A 14483-nucleotide genomic window follows, 5' to 3' on the forward strand; every position below is an offset into this window, starting at 1 on the left:
AGCATAATGCCTGCCACACTCCATCTGAGCTGGATGATTGGTGGGTTGGCTGCTTATTGTTGTGAAGAGCTTTCAGTTCCTCTGTAGAATATGAAAGGGCCTTTATAAATGGAATATTTCATTCACAAGCACATACACCCAAAACAAAAGAAAGCAAAAGGAAAAAAACAACAAAAACAATCTGGATAAGTTTAGCCAACACATTTTCAAATTTTAAGTTAACTGAGGGAACACTGCAGGGGCCTTCTCCATAAGAAACCCTTGTTTGAATAGGCAATTTACATTCAAACATGCGGAAGAGCTTGGGAGTTGAAGGGTAATTTAAGTTGATCCCAAAGAAGGTGTCTGTGGAGAGAAAGCAGAGAACCCATTGGGCACATCTATGTGTCTTGGTTTAGAAAAATGAATTTCTCACATGCACAAACACACAAACCCAGGCGCATGAGCTCTGATGCACAGTCTCTGTTCATCAGACAGATGGCTGGACATCCAGACAGATGTGAGACTATTTTTAACAGGGTACACCAGAAAGTCAGGCAGTCACAGGCATGCTGTAGAGTGTTATTCAGGCAGCTGAGCATACAGACAAGCTGAAAGATGGAGAGAGCAAGACAGAAGATTTGGAATGAAATCTAATTGTCATTTCCAGAGTGCTTTGCATGTTTTTTTTTGTCTTTCCGCTGCAAAAGTACTGCATTATCCTCCAGCAACAACATGCTCACAGATTTCAATTCAGATTAATTTATCCAGTTCTCTATTAGGGTAATTAAAGAAGCAGCTTTACTTTCTAAATATATAGATTTTTAAAATCCCACTGCCTAATCTAAACAGTTCTGATTACAGCCATATGACAGGAATGTATAAGACAGCTTTTATACAGTAGCGCTGATGTTATTGCAGTGCCCATTCCAAGACACCAAGTCCACTGCAGGGGTAATAAATCACAGATTTCGGTCTTTAATAGATAACGTAGCACAGTGCTAGCAACAGACTGAAGTCAATGACAGCACAAGCATATCAGTGGAATACATATATCATGGAAACATAACATGTTTTAAATAGGTAACAGATCTTTATTTGTAGTCCATGCTGCAAATTCTGAGAACAACCATATTGCACTGGAAGCAGTGCAGTTTAAATAATGGTTCAACAGGATCAAGTGTTGTAAGTGAATTGCACCTTAAGAGTGTCTTAAAGAAATATCTTCCATGTAAATAAAGTGTAAAATTAAAGAAAGAAAACCAAGAGGTCTTCAATATCAGAATAAGAAAAAAATCTTCACAGGTTCAACTGGATTTAAAAACAACTCAGCCAATGCTTTTGTATATTTTACACACATTTTGCAAGCATGGTCACCATGAAATAATTATAAGTTATTCAGAGAAGTACAGGTATATTTTTAACATGACTGCCATCTTAAGGCTTTCGGGAAACAAACGTTTTGGGCATAAATCGAGGATTATAATTTCACCTTTAAATGGGTAAAGTCAGGCAGTGACTCTGGAGTGGCCAGGAAATCAATTCCAAAAGCAAAGACAGTGTGAGGTTTTTCGAAAATAAAAATGGGGAAATGTACATAAAATTCATTAGTCTGCATTTCAGAAATAGACTGAAAAGACAAGTAAAAACAAGCCATAAATGACTGTGGAATCATTCTTATCTGGAACAGATAATGATCTTTTGTTGTCCTAGTTGCATAGCTATTTGTCTCATAAACATCAATTAGTGGCCACTAACTATTGGGATTCAATTGAATGACTAGCTGCTTACCTTGAAGCTGATAATGATTAACTCATCAGCTCTAAAACAAGAGAAACGGCACTATGCATGGGGTTTTGCACAGCTGCTTCACAAACAAGCTTGGGCTTGCCTTGTTGTTGTTTTTTCCTCTACAGATTGCTACAGTCCCATTAATTACTTTTATCAACTGTATCAGTTGGTTTTAATTACAATGTAAGGTCTCGTGACAATGAAGCAGCATTTTCTAAACAGTTTAATAGTTTGATATATGCCAGGGTTATCACAAGTCAACTGCTCAAATATCAGCTTCTTGCAGGCTGGGAGGTGCACCCCAGCAGTTATCTCTTACAATAAATAGGCTGAAAAAATGCTGGCTGTTGTTTTTTTTACATGAACCCATGACCATTTGGTTTTTCGATAATTGCTTCTGACTTTACAAAATGGCATCACTCAAAGCCAGCAGGTTCCAATTAAGCAGCCCTTAGTACAGTGGATTTCAATTACACCCTGAATCTGACTGTGGTCCTAAAATCTAATTTATTCTAGAGCCCCTTTTCACTGAACACTCTAACCCAACCTACTTAACTTGTGATCTGAGCTTTCTACCACTTTGAAATAGTTTACTTTGTCACTCCAGGCAGCACCACAGATGTGTATCAGTGGCTTACTTCCTTCTGGGATATAGAGTGCATCTTATTCAGAAACCAATCAGCTCCTGCCTTTCGAGTAATTAAATTTGACAAGATAAGAAAGCAAGTTGCAGTGCAGAAAACTTCTGCCCCTCTCCTTTCCACACTACAGCACTCCATTCATTCACCTGACTCCACAGAGGGGAGAAAAGGCAGTTTTTCAAAGAAGGAACATGAACAAACATCTGGGACAGTAATAGAATTTGATTCAAATTTACAATACCATTTATCATCAATGATCATTTGATTCATATTCATTACTAAAGCTTCCTAATTATAAACGTTTTGCTAATCAGGCTTTGAAAGGCAATTTGCAACCTATTTTGAGCTATCAGTTTTGTGGGATCAGACACCTTGTTTTGCATATGATCGGTGAAACTTCATTCATTATATTAAAGAATCTGCTAAATCAGTCAGCGCATCATTTAGTATCCTTTCACAGTTCCAAAATAAAGCTTAATTTTTTTATTGACAAATGTACAGGCTATGGTAGCACAGTAGTACAGGGGTTAGTATGGCATCCCATCCAGGGTATATTCTGTCTTACACCAGGATAGTCTGTGTTGCTTGCCAGGACAGGCTCTGCCTCCCCTGTGACCCTGTACTGGATGAATTTTCTAATTCACTGAAGTTATTCCATAACACAGTGTAGGAGCTACTGATGTATTTCTGCTGCCTTCCTTTCAATATACTTAACTGTGAACACTTAATTTAAAAGCTACCCTCATCATTTGACAGATTACTGCAATTTATCTTCCAGTCATTGCTGGCTGGATCATTTTAATTTCATACTCATGCTGTATTTCAAAATACCGGAATGCAATGAATTCCATATTCCAAAAACCAAAATCAAGCTGGAATATTTAAAGGCACCACTGCAGAAAACCTGTGAAACAACACAATAATGAAGCAGTTTCACAAACGTCCTTGATTACTTATGGATGTCTAATTATGAGGGAAACTACATGTAGACAGATTCCCCCAAATGTACTTTAGCTTTCGGTTAAAAACTCTTTTCAGTCTTAGACAAGATACTATACTGCAGCTACACTTCATTTATTAATTTACATGTTTATGAAACCACCCAGAGAGATTTACTGTAGCTGGACCACTGATTATTAAAAAAGCCATTAGGGCAAAACATCAGGGTACTTTCTCAACAGCGGCACTCCACTGCACAAAGCAATGTTGTTCTGTGTCCCATTTTGAAATACATGTAGATTTAAAGGACTAAAATGGTGAAAGACAAAATTATTAGGGGGAACATTCCTGATCATGCAGATAATTCAATCTGGTCAAAACTGTCAAGGATTCAGTAGGAGATGATAAAAGCAACACAGCTAAATTACCCTGCATTATACAGATACATGCTTTGTTATTTACTACTTTTTGTTTATGAAATCTTAATTTTTTTATAATCCACTGACACTCATTCTAAGAAGGACAATTTACAAAATGACATTCTCAAGACAAACCTTTGTGACTTATTTTGGTTTTCTTTTTTATTTTGGCACATCCTGTTCACTCTCTGCCTCCCCCTTGTAAAGCGCAAGGCTCTGTTTAATTCAGCAGAGTACTTTAAGTGACAATGGAAACCTATTAACAAGTGCTCGGCGATAACCACAGGTCCAGTATTCAGTGATCGATCACACTATCAAACAATGGTGCTGTAACCACTGGGACTGTCAAACTGGGACAAATTTTAAAAAATATGCTGAAGAGTCGAGGTCTCCCTTTTATATTACTGGCTCAACTCGTAGAAGATTTAAATCTCTGCTCACCTTTAAAAACAAGTAATTTCATTCATTTTTTAACATGCTCTTTGAAAGCAGCCACAGACAGAATCCCAATTACTACTTTTATGTAACAGTCTCCAAAAGGGATCTACAAATATACCACAGTCATCCATACAGTACACCTCCTCTAATAATCTAATAATCCTGCTCTAATAATCACTAAATTACTTGTTCAACACTTGTGTCATTTTCAAATTTAATTTGACTCTCATGTGGCCTTTTCCTATTCTTTCAGCCTCTTCACAAAGGCTGCAATAAACACAGTACCTACTTTACAAACACTTAGTAAAGCCCCTGACACAGCAGTGAAGCCTTGTCTGGTATCTCCTAGAAGTACTGTCCTATCTTCTAGGCTGACAAAGATGACTGCATCATTTAACTTTTTCCTTAAAAGTCATTCCAGAAGAAGTCATTCCTTCTCTTGCAGAAGAGGCTTTCCATTTTCATTGTGCTCTGGGAATGTTGTCGGACTATGTATGCAAAGCTACAATATCCCATTTATTTGGTCTAGTTGTGATTGTCTAAAATGGTAGGCAGTGAAAATGGTCTTCTCCTCTCCAAGCTTTGTGGTTGCAAGAAGAACAATTGAGCACTCTCTTCACAGTTACTAAAACCATGCTGCCAAAACACGGCCATGTGCATCTTGAATATACAGTACGTACAGGAACAATGAACTTCCTTTTCCAGATAAAGTACAAATAACAGCTAGCAATTCTTCAGTGAAATGTTAAAGCCAGCACCTTTGCCCTCACTAACCAACAGTCTGCTTTACTGTTCACAATATACGAATGACGGCTTTTCCAAATACTCAGTTACCACAATAAATATCTCTATTGTTTTGAGGGAAAGGGTGAGGGTGTGGAATTTCACGTCAAGTCAGTTGACTACAACATTAAATACAATTTGCAGTACAAGCCCTTACAAGATTTGCATAACCAGGTTACCGGTTTTGAGCCTACTAATCTTTAATCCATGTTGATCTGATGGGATTAACCCAACAGGCCTGTCCCAATTTAGAACCACTAGGGTTTACACAGAGCTTCCCAAAAGTCATGTCAAAGTTTGAGCAGGAATTCTGATACTAGTTAGTCCCTTCCTACATGACCTTCCAGAAATAAAATTAAGGAAAAGTCACCCGTTCAAGTCACTTTTGCCAAAGACACAGATTTATGGATGGACTTAAGAGTGTGTCATGGTTTTGTTATAATGTTTGGCTTTATTATGGTACATCATCTCATCAGCAGTGGCAAAATTACTAATATTTTAGCCAAGGTTGGCAGAGGATTTCAACTGTGTACAGAGTGTTTCTTTGTCTAGTACTCAACGTTTCAAGACATGTCCTTAGTGCAAGAGTGCCAATTTACCACACATTCCAACGCACACCACTGTAGTGTTTTGGCACAATCTACTCTTTGTTACATAAAATCAAATTGGCCACATTTTAAGTAACTTGTTGTAGGAAATACCTGAAATTAAACAGAGTGTAACCACTAGGAACTCCAGCCCCAGATTGTTTTTATTTACATTAAAAACCTTGATCATATCCAAAATTGATTATTTCAATGCTTGTTTTAAAGGCAAGACATGAACTACTAAACTCAAGCAATTTGAGCAAGGGAGCAGTGGAAGTATGCCACACTACCTGCACAGCTGAATACTAGAGATACAGTCTGAATCACAGCAGCAGTAAATTACATCTAGAGGATTCAGTCCTCAACGAGAAAATTATTGACCTGCTTCCTATTATTGCAATGTAGGATTTGGGGGGTATTTTACTTCAATTAACAGTGTCCGCAGCTCTGAACTTATGTAAAGCTTATGGTTAACCAGATCTTAGAATTTCGGTACGTGAGAACATCAGCAAATGTGCTTCTGCCCTGTTAAACTCAAGGCTGTCCAATCTGCATTTCAAATGGCCTCCTGGGATGTAGACTAATGTATAAACCTGACAACTGCTAATTAAATGCTAAACCTTAGAACACCCCCCACCACTTCCACCTACTGTTGCCCCACCTTATTCCCTCTCTTCCCAGGCAACACACAGTCAGTCATTACACAGAACGCAGTCGCCCATTAGCCGAACCAGCCATTTTGGAAATTGCGGCAAATCTTCCATGAAAATACATTTCCTCTAATGTTCCAGTCACGCTCGGGTTCCACTGCAACCCACATCCATAAAGCTACAGGGTGGAAAATTGCCTTGGGTGTTTGATTAGAGTGACATAAGCAAAAGGCAAGACGAAGATGAACAGAGATACGGGAAAGAGAGTCGATTTCCCTGCTGACAATGCCTGAATCTCTAGGTGTGGTGCATCATACTCTCATAACAAATAAACAAATTAAAGGGTCACAACACCAGGTCTGATTGATGTTTTAAATGCACAGACTTTTACATACACTGAAGATGGCACATACTGTTTATACACATATTTAGACACTTGAGCTGTACAAGGGACCAAGGGAAAGAAAGAAATGCAGAGCTACATCACAGAAGGAAGGATATGAAGAAGAATGGTCAATAGAGGCCTGGCAGAGAGAACATCTGTCCAAAGGGTTTATTGCAAAAGCCAACATTCATCACCTTTACAGTGGCTAAGGACAAATACACATAACACAAACCGAATCTAAAAGGCTTTCTGCAGTCATTTATACTTTACAAAACTAAAAAATCGGTACAAACCAACAACAGCTAACTAAGCACTTTTATGCTCTTATCACTCAAGCAACCTTGCAATTGGATTAAATGGATAAAACATGAAGGACTGTGATCTTGTGCTGTTATTTATTTATTCCTCCCCCTATTCAACACCGTGCTGAAAAGAGACAAGACTCATGAACCCTTTCTAAAGCAGGTTCTGTAGAAGGATAACCTTGCTTAAAGGGTGAAAGGCATTTAAAATTTGAAAGAATTAGAAATTAAGTTTTAATCCAAGCAATCGATTCATTGAAATAACAGACTGGCAAAGCTTATTAGACGAGTCCCACACCACAATGGATTTTCGACAGAGCAGCTCATCTTCAACAGCCCAGTGCTATAATAAGTTCCCAGGACGCACTACATCTTTAAATAGACCTCAGAATAGTTCCAGCCATAGACTGCATGTAAAATTAGCACAATGACCATCCTGGTAAAATACCTAGATTACCAACACTTGGAACTAATGGAAGTGATTACTGATTACCTGATAAAAGACTCAGACAGATGTTTTAAAAGCAGGTGAAAACAGTGGTATGTGTTTTAGGGAAAAAAAAAGTCTGACTTTTTCAGAAAAGAAAAATATCTAAAAAGCCTCACCCTGACCTGAATATTAGGATTTTTCAGCTTTGTTCTTCTATGTGATCATTTAAAAACAATTCAAATGCACAGCTCTAAAATGTTTAGGTTTTTTAATTAAATGGATGCAGTATTTCATCTCTTACTAGCAAAATAAAATGTCAGGTGGACCAAAGTTGGTGGAATACTTCCAAAACCAAGAATGCTGACTCACAAATATTATTTCCAATAAATACTGGTAGTTTACCTCTGTAGCAGGTATACTGGTACAGTGCAGGGCCAGAAACAACTTTAAAAACCTTCTAACATCAACTAAAAAAAGATTAAGTTGATGGTCATGCTCACCAGTTCAAAACTAAAAGTTCCTATTTCATGATTGCACTGAAATTTAAGGAGAGCAAACTCCCAGTGTGAATGAAACAGAAAAAAAACAATTTTGCCACTCAGAGATACTTTGATCACTGCCTTTTTCTCCCTATCTGTATATGCGTAATCAAAGCCCCTAACCTTAGAACCATTTCCTAAATAGAATACGTCTATTCTTACAGAACTCCGATTTGACCCCCTTGTCATTAAAATATGACCCTTCTGTACATGTCCCTTATCAGCTCTCATATGAAAGAGACAAAAGAGTCATTGTCATTTTCTGTGCAATCTAACACACAAAACCGCTGGGTTACAAGTTCATTTCTTTCACTGGTTATTTTTGAACTATGCATTAAGGTTCAGTACACTATTGAATCCTATCAATGCCTGCTCCTATTGAAAACAGCAAATTACTCGCAGTACGCTTGCACCCAGCTATTACAGTTTATTGAAGGATTTCATTTTTTTTTTCAATTGGAAAGGTTTGGAAACTGGGGAGCCACTGAAATGACTGAAAAATAGAAAATCACATTCAAAAGACTTTTGTTGCTCCGTTTGATCATAAAAACAGTGTGACTTTTGTCATTTCATTACAGTTTTTAGTTTCACTACGAGCAAAACAGAAGACTGTTGGCACCATTGGTCATGACATGCATGGTTTCACAGTGCCTTACATAACCTTAACATAGAAAGCGATAACAGTTGAAACCTTCATTGCCAGACTGAGCCTTTCTCAGCGTTGTGAGGGATTTAATAGTGGTGTGTTTGAAGGTTGAGACAATTTAACACATCAGTATCACGCAGATGGGTAGCTTTAAGACAAGAGCCAGCTGTGAAAGAAGCAAGTTTCCTTATGGCAAAAAAGTATTCAGTTTTCTCTGCTCAAGCTTCCCCTACGTGCCTGTAGTCCTTATGTGCAAAACTCCTGTCCTCTAGGGACTTTCCGACAAAGAGCACTTACTGAAACATGCGAGTCCGAATTTGCTTTTCCTCCACAAGGTTTCCTCCACAATTTTGTGGTCACCAAAATTCTTTATATATTTATTTTTATAAGGAACAACGTACTTTTTTTTTGTAACTATTCATGTAAACACTGACTGTCGCTTTAAATGACTGACTCACAGCAATAACCTTGTCCCTGCTCCTTTTCCGTGTCACGGTTTACAGTATGCGGTACTTGATATGTTTTTCACGTCACGGTGATGCAAAGCCACACACCGCATTCCTTACGAGCCAAATTGCGGCCGGTATTCCCACTGCCACTCTTCCCACACCATGCCATTAAAATTCCCTGCGAGGACTATAAGATCTGCATAATGAAGGTACATTTCTGTTGACTTCACCATAATGATAGCCCAGGAAATATTAACAACGTGTTTTGCATAATGAGTGTTAAATGAGTCCTACCATTAGGGACAGGTAGATTTAGCCAGCCTACACAGTAATAGAAAATGACCTGAGCCAGGCAGGAGTTGGTGGGCGTGTGACTGAACTTGGTTATACTGTAGATAACAGGGAGAAAAAGACAGACATTTTCAGGCGTCCCAGATGTGCAGAGAAAAGATTCCCTCCCTCCCCCCTCCAAGCCTTCTGGTGCAAGACAACCTCTTTTTCCATCACATTTTTAGATCTACTTAAAATTATTAGATTATAAATTAGATCAATTCTAATTTTTTAGCAAACAAGGCAGTTTCAAGTAACAGGCCAATGTCCAACTCCAACTAAAAAAAATCTTTTTTCAGTTTAAACGGCCAAATACAAAATGATTTAAGATATTTCCTTGATAGCTGTTTTTCTTTGAATACTTTTCAGTTCCCTTTATTTCGATTTTGTTTTCATCACAAAAAAAGTAAAAAAAAAAAACTTTACCATTTTTTTCCAATTAAGAGTGCCATTACGAGTCATTCTGTATTGCACGCAAGATGGTATTTAGTCGAGCTTTAAGCTGTTAAGCCTAGCAGGATATAGACTAGAGGCCAGAGTAATAAAATTGAAATAATGAGTTAATATAAACATGGTGATATATGTTTCGTTAAGCAATTACATACCACATTCGTTTCTGTGTTCAAGGATCCCACGGGTATAGAGCAGAATGTAAACTAACTGGAAAATTTATTCCTGCTACCAGCGAAATTATAAAAGATTTGTTATCTCAAATACATTAAGCACAGAAAGAGGGACTATAAGGCAAGTGATTAATTTCAGAGTACTTGTATTTAAAGTTGCTTATCACTGATGAACTTTGTTTACATTTCATGTGCAGTGGCATTAATTTAAGGGAGATCACGTTAATTGCCTAGACTTGCTCACAGTATACACAAGGGACAGAAACATGATGGATCAGAAGTAACTACAGACTGTTTAAAAATAAATAAAAGGCAAGTAAAAACTTCAGAACAAACACACGACTAAGTCATCCACAGATTACAGTTTTGATTAAGAAAATGACAGTTCTGAGCACTTTAGTGTGTTTCACTAAATCACACTATATGTAACTTGTGTCAGAGTAAATGACTCTGTGGCCTAAAATGCAGAAACTGTTCTGAAAATGGTTTCCAATGTGAACTACGCACAGATTTCTTTTATTTCTGGGCATCAGCTTTGGTTGAAATGTTATTAAAGGCTCCACCTTTCACAGAGCAGAGCTAGGCAGATGTCTTAAGGTATCATGATGCTGATCATGACAGTCTAGAAGTGAACTTCACGTAAATCTGCTGCCTATATGGACAAACCAATGTAATAGTTCAAGTGGGTAGCCGTGTCAGCATGCGTAGGCTGCATAGGAACAAGTAAAGGTTTATTCCATGCTGAAAAGAAGAAAAGAAACACAACGTTTCTGCTGTGGAGCCTTCTTCGGTGTGAGGAAGAAGGCTCATCAGCCGAAACAATGTGTTTCTTTTCTTCTCTTTTCAGCATGGAATAAACCTTTACTTGTTCCTTTGCAAGCCAGTGTAATGTAGACTTCAGAACCTGAAACGAGGTGTTGAAGTTTAAGAAACAGGCTTTTTCAAATGAAAGTCAAAACAATGTTATCTAAGAACTCAACATTCTTAACTAGTATCTATTTCTCAAACACCATGATGTATGCAAGTGAAAATGTTGCTATTTTCCCTAAAACCCAAACCATTAAATATAAAAACTGCATTGGGCATTTTGGACTATGTCTTCAACTCACATCTCCCTGTAATATCATACTATCAAGACACCCAAACAGAATATAATATAAAACGATGATAATCCGCTCATAAGATCTTCCTCATACCCTTTTTAATAAAATGATCTGTTAGTTTATTGCTGTAATTTTTTTCTGTCATATCATGTTATAATCCTAGGATTGATTTGAAACAGACAATTGGGCCTTCAGTCTTGACTACACTGCCAATTAACACCCTGCTGAGCAAAGCCTACATCATGTTTGCTTAAAAAAGGAATTTGGCTGATTGTTGTTGAAGACATCTTCAATTCATCTTTTTTTTATGACTGAGTATGTCTTAAAACCAACTAGAGACGCATATTAAAATGCAAGTATGTTTGCTATATTCTCCGTCTCCTGGGAAGCAGTGTCCTAATTTTTCTGCCTTACAAATGTACATGATAAGGTGTCTTCGTCTTTCTCTTTCGGTGCAAGTACATATGATGGGAATATCATAATTTAGGTTAATGCAGCAGGATTAGTTTACACACTTAAGGTCTTTTCTATGTGTTCGCATAGCTTCAATGTGTTCACAAATTTGTGCATGCGAAAAAGAATGTTTCTGGAATAAAAGCAAATCTCAAACAGGTATGCAAGTAAGAAGTTTCAATATTAATCTTTGTTATTCGATGAAAAATGGCTTATCTTCCTAGATGCATTACCAATAGCTGCCATTTTTACCTCAGTTCATGTATTTTTCAAAAGCCATACCACAGAAAGGTTTCAAGAAAAGGGGGCAGCCGTTTAAAATTTGACAAACACATTTGTAGACCTCACGGATCATAAACCCCAGTTCAGTTGGTCAGAAATGTTTTCTATCCCTCTAAATAGCCCAGGACTTCAGCAGCCCCCTGTATTACCCAGTATTTGGTTTTGCCATGGTACCAATGCAAATTTGGACTAAATATGTATGTGCATGTAAGTGTTATTCATCATGATAAAGAGGACACAATACAGATAATAAACGTCCTTGTTTGTCCGGGTTAGTTCATTCACAGAAAGAAATGGGTATTTTTGACATCACAATTACAGGTTAAAGCAGATGAAGCGTGACTAAATTCATCTGGCACTTCCATTATTGACTCTGTGTCTCCTCAAGGAGCAAGGATATTACTTGACCAGAACTCAGAGGACAACCTGGCCGTGCGGGTGAGGTAGATGACAGAATCATGCAAACGAGTCAAAGGGTAGCCTGTATTGACAATGGGGTTGGTGGAGTGGCGCTTGTCCAGACAGCACCGAGAACAAAATGTGTAGTCCTGGATTGCCACACTGCTGAACAGATGACTGCAGAGGGCTGAGGTTAGATTCGCCTTAGTTACTCTTTGAAAGATTTCAAAAGAAAACCCCTCACTGCGCCACTTCCAGAGCTTGCCTTTGAATGTCACATCTTTTAACAAGTAACGCAATCCCATAATAAACTTGCACGTGCCCTTTAAAGTTCGTTTACCGAAAGCTACAGTAACATAGAATAGCACGTGTAAAAGAAAAATTCACCAAAGCTAGAAATTTCTAGATTGAAAAGCATACGAGAGTTCTTCTACTTGAGCTGGTGTGCATCTGTCACCTTTGATTTGATCAGACTCGAGAAGCTATAGTATAAAGGCAAGAAAAATACTAACAGTACCTGCGGCAGGGAGTGGTCTCTCTAACGAGCAACGTTGCCACTGAATGGATTTTTTTTTTCTGATAAAAAGAAACAAATATGACTTCCCGAGGAGCTCTAACATAAAACGGTTCACTTTTATGCCAGACAGAACCAGAGAGCTCCAGCACATAGTTAACCACGGGTGCCATTTCAACGCAGTGCAGTGAGGGAAGCGATGTCTGGAAACGCTTTTCAATCAACGTGACGAATTCTGTAATGAATTATTGTACAACTCAAGGCAGAGCTGAATTCACAAGCACCTCACGGGACTAGCCAATAGTCACATAATGTTCGATATTATTCTATAGAGCGTTTTCCCAATTCTGAAATTATTACAGTGCGATACAATCCTCGGGAGAGATCAAACGGGGATCAGTCCAAAAAGTAAAAATATAAACAGCTAAAAATCCTGCTAAATTACAGGCACCGGCTCGACAACAAAAATGTTCGTATTTAGCGCGATAAAACAAACGAAACTCTTGATTTTCAACCACTTTGTTCACCTGTTTAAATTGATTCTAGATTACATCTACTGCGCACTTTCCGTGTACTCTTGTCATTCCGTTAAACAGAAGATGTTAATAATATCGTGCGCAATGACTTCTAAACTTAAAAAAAAAACACTATCAGAAACCCGGTGTACACTATCAAAACAAACGCTGCGTTTTAGAGTTTAGCTGTGCTTCCTTTAGGAATAAATCAATAATTGTATTTAGGATTTGGGGTTGCCTAAACCTCTACTTCTTCCGACGTCTCTGCAATTCATCGTATTGTCAGGCAAGTTGTACCTGTTCTGAATCGACTTATTTGATCAAGTATGGGCAACGACAGTCTAATGAAAAGACAGACATGAATTCTCGTTTTTGTGAGATGAATCTCAGGTTTCCTGGAATACCTCCTGAAATCACTTTCGGACAGGGCTATGATTCATAACTTCATTTAATTTCATTTAATTCATTTCCTAAACATCGCACCGGCTTCTTTGAAAAGCCGGGCATGCAACCCTGATGAATCGTCGAAACTTGCGCAAGTGGAGAGTATCCCTACATGACAGTTGCGCGACCCTATACATTATAAAGACAATACACAGCATTCCCCAAACCACGCAAACGATTTCACCCTGACAGCCATTTACCTGTAAGCCACAAAACGTTAAAGGCGATTTTGGTCAAGACTACCGTTTCGACATACAAAACTACAGTATATTACACGCAGCTCTGTCCGTGCTCGTGTTAAGCTAGTCGGGACGCTGTTTGTTTGCCATTCAACAGCTGGAAAACACTGCTTTTCTTGCCCCGTCTGGGTAGTACAGCTCGAACGGCGAAGTTTGTGCTCAACTCGAAGCTTCATGAAAAGGAAATTAATTTTAATCCCCCCCCCCAAACGACGTCTGTATAGTCCAGACCCTCTCCAGCAACTTAACAGTGTGAATATCAAATGCGGTGTGGCACTTTTAACGAATAAGGTGAATAACTAATACGTTACCATCATAAGACGAAACGAACTCAAAAGGTTATTACCTGAAAATGTATACATTTCCACTACCGCACTGGTGGAGCAACGAGTTTCCCTGTAGCTACAGTAGACATGACTGTAACAATTTTTCCTCCTTTCAATTCTAATGCAGAAAGTTTGTATCTTTGATAACCACTCACACGTGCTCGAAACAACGTTTTAGGACCTAGCGATTGCTAAATTTAGGTTGGCACCTAAAATATCTGCCAAGGTAGAGAGTAACCTAAACAACACTGGTCCAAAATTTTATTTAAAATTATAT

General features: G+C 38.2%; 1 protein-coding gene across 1 annotated transcript in view; it reads right to left on the minus strand.

The window, feature by feature from the left end:
* hs6st1a (heparan sulfate 6-O-sulfotransferase 1a) overlaps window positions 1-14483 on the minus strand; it is a 120597-nt gene that overhangs the window by 104895 nt on the left and 1219 nt on the right. The window lies entirely within an intron of this gene.

This window comes from Atractosteus spatula, chromosome 4 (assembly GCF_055471065.1).
Source record: "Atractosteus spatula isolate fAtrSpa1 chromosome 4, fAtrSpa1.hap1, whole genome shotgun sequence".
In the NCBI taxonomy this organism is placed as follows: domain Eukaryota; kingdom Metazoa; phylum Chordata; class Actinopteri; order Semionotiformes; family Lepisosteidae; genus Atractosteus; species Atractosteus spatula.